At 43.2% G+C, this 2,777-nt stretch overlaps 1 long non-coding RNA gene across 1 annotated transcript; it reads left to right on the forward strand.

The window, feature by feature from the left end:
- The first annotated feature begins 692 nt into the window (after positions 1-692).
- LOC146816785 (uncharacterized) lies at positions 693-1,437 on the forward strand. The gene is made up of 3 exons (XR_014962490.1): positions 693-786; positions 891-947; positions 1,028-1,437. It is a non-coding gene; the product is annotated as an uncharacterized LOC146816785 (long non-coding RNA).
- Positions 1,438-2,777: the final 1,340 nt, after the last annotated feature.

Raw genomic sequence — 2,777 nt, forward strand, 5'->3', positions numbered from 1 at the left:
GCCCCGGTCCAATGGGCTCGTCACGTGCCTCTTGCTGACGTACTTGTTTTCGTCAGTTACTTAATGAGCGACCTGACACTTCCCAGGGTTAGCTGTCAGATGTTGTCGACGCTACCTGGGAGGTATGTCATGCCGCGGAGCAAGCGCGCGTCTTCCAAGAGATTGCAATTCACCGCGCTTCTCACTTTCTTTTTGCTCCACTAAGAGATTAAAAGCTGCCCCTCTTCACCTCTCCATTTGCTATTCTTCCGTTGTTGGCCACATCGTAGTTGGGTTGAGTTATAATAAGAACCATATGTAATTAGTTTCCATGCTTTAGAGCCGTTAGGCGGTTTTATATATTTTTTCAAGTTTTGATTTTGTGAAACGCTGCGAGCTTAATCTCTCATCTTCGCCTGCCTCATACTTATTGTCCGGGCTTTCAGAGGTTGGGGCTTGTTATGTGTTAAGTCCATAACACGCTGGATGTTCTTCTTAAATTTAGCGGATTCATATCCTCCAAACCCCGCAGCGCTGCCCATAGTTACCCTTGATGTCCCCTCACGGTGACTCCCTTTTTAGACATTTTTAGATACATTTGCCCCCATAGTTTTCCCGTCACTTGTGTGGGTCCTTTGATGTTTGTACCTTATTTGGTTTTGGTACATCTTCAAACTAAGTGGTGATTTGAAATTCAATTTCTTTACCCCCCCAGCGTTGGTTACTTTTGAACCACTGCCCACTGTGATTCATCACATACCGACAAGAATATTGCCATCAATAGCACCGGTTGTTCAACATTGAATGGTGAGTAATACACCATCTTGCTTTGGCCAACAGGCCCCAATTGAGACCTCATACAGATGTACAATCTCCCCTTGTTCCGTCTTTTTGTTTTTGTTTTGTTTTAGGAGCCGTTCGGGCCCACTCCACAAATAATCCAGCATGAGTTTTCCTTGCTGTTGCTGGTAAATATCATCTTATTTCTACCTCATGACAATTAATGATCCTAGAGACACACCGTATTAATACTACTCATTATCTCTAGGTGTAAGTCCTTCTTCCCTACCCCCCGCTGGTCCTGAAGAAGACCCCGCTTCCAAGATTTCCTAATTGCTGGCTCGATTAGGGGTCGAAACGTCGACGACTTTTCCCTTTGTTTAATACACAAGACTGACAGTGATTGTACAACTGCTTTTCTTGCTAATGTTATTGCATTTGTGTTATTGCCATTCGAGTGGCAGGTTAGGTCTTCAAATTCATTTTGGATGTTCTAAAACACACGACCTTCCCCTTCACTTTGTCTGCACTTATCCCGATTTATGTTGCACTTTTCACTTCACTTACACCCGTAGTAATTGAAAATGATGATTGTGACATGCATTTGTCTATTTAATAGGTTGAAATGTTGACCCTTTTCTATGCTGAATATGATTAAATGAGGTCATTTGTGTATCTCAATAAGGTGTTGTCATAACTCGATTTAAGTGTATACTCACATACTTGTGTTTTTATTAAGATAAACTGCTCCACTGTGACTGTTTTTTCATATACCACTCTACAGCCAGCAGCTAGCGACTGCATCCCTAGCATTGACAGCGCGTTCAAGCGGCCGCACCGACTTCTACGTAGTTAACCCATCCTCCTGATTTCTCACCGCTGTACGTCAGACAACACGACCAGAACAGGTACGTTCTGAGGTGACTCTGCTCAGTTCGTCCCAAATTTATGAATTGTTCAGCCTCTGTCCCTATATAATATCTCTCAGTACCAATTCATTTGGCATTTTGAAAAACAAGTTAGCAGTCAGGGGATTTAGGGGTATATAAATAAGGGCTTTATCTCTACTTTTTTGGCTTTAAAAGCCAAAAAAGCAGAGATAAAACTAGCGCCCTATCAGCAACAGGGTGCTAACACGCAAATTTGTATGTTAGCACCCTTTTACTCTACGCTTCCCCTTGCATCTCTAATGAGATGCAAAGGGGGCGTTCCAGAGTAAAATAATGGGAGAAATGTCGCTAAGCGACATTTCTCCTATTATCAAGGATATCGTTAACCCTGTTAGCGATAAAAAAAGCAGCGCTAACCGCGGTTAACACTGCTTTTTTACATCTGGCATTTTTCTGACTTAGCCATGATATCCTATGTAAGGTGGATATCATGGCTAAGTATGTCTATCCCTATTAGCAAGCTATCGCCAAACCTTGTAGGATTATCGCTGTATTTCCAGCGATAATCTCACAATTGGCAGCTTGCGCTCTGAATTGTATCGCTTTGGAGATAAGCGTTGCTGATAGCACGCTATCTCCGTGATAAAATTCACAGTTGGCCGGCGATAATTATCCTCACGCTAGGAGCGCTGAGCTATAATTATCGCCGGCCTTTGCTGATATGCCCCCTAGTATCTACCCTAGGACCCTTGCCTTTTTGCGGGGGTAAGTACCTTGGCATACTTCTGATTACCTGCCTGTATTACATCCAGGGTCTGTTTGATTTTAGCAACTTTCCAGCCACTTGACCTGATCCAGAATTCTGCCTGATGCAATTTAAGGTTCTAGGGGTGATTTGTTCACCCACGAACATCCCAATTAGGTGAGTTTTCTCACCTTGCGTTTCAATTAAGTTTAGCACATATATCTGTCTGGCTAATGTAAAAATAAAAAAATCTGTATTTGTAAAGCGCAAACTACTCACCCTTACGGGTCCGTCGTAGAAATTGAGTGAGCTATTGCCCAGAGTCACATGGTGCTGAGCTGAACTGTCCCCTGAGCGGGGAATCAAACCGTGAACCCTGTGCT

This window comes from Triturus cristatus, chromosome 6 (assembly GCF_964204655.1).
Source record: "Triturus cristatus chromosome 6, aTriCri1.1, whole genome shotgun sequence".
In the NCBI taxonomy this organism is placed as follows: Eukaryota; Metazoa; Chordata; class Amphibia; order Caudata; family Salamandridae; genus Triturus; species Triturus cristatus.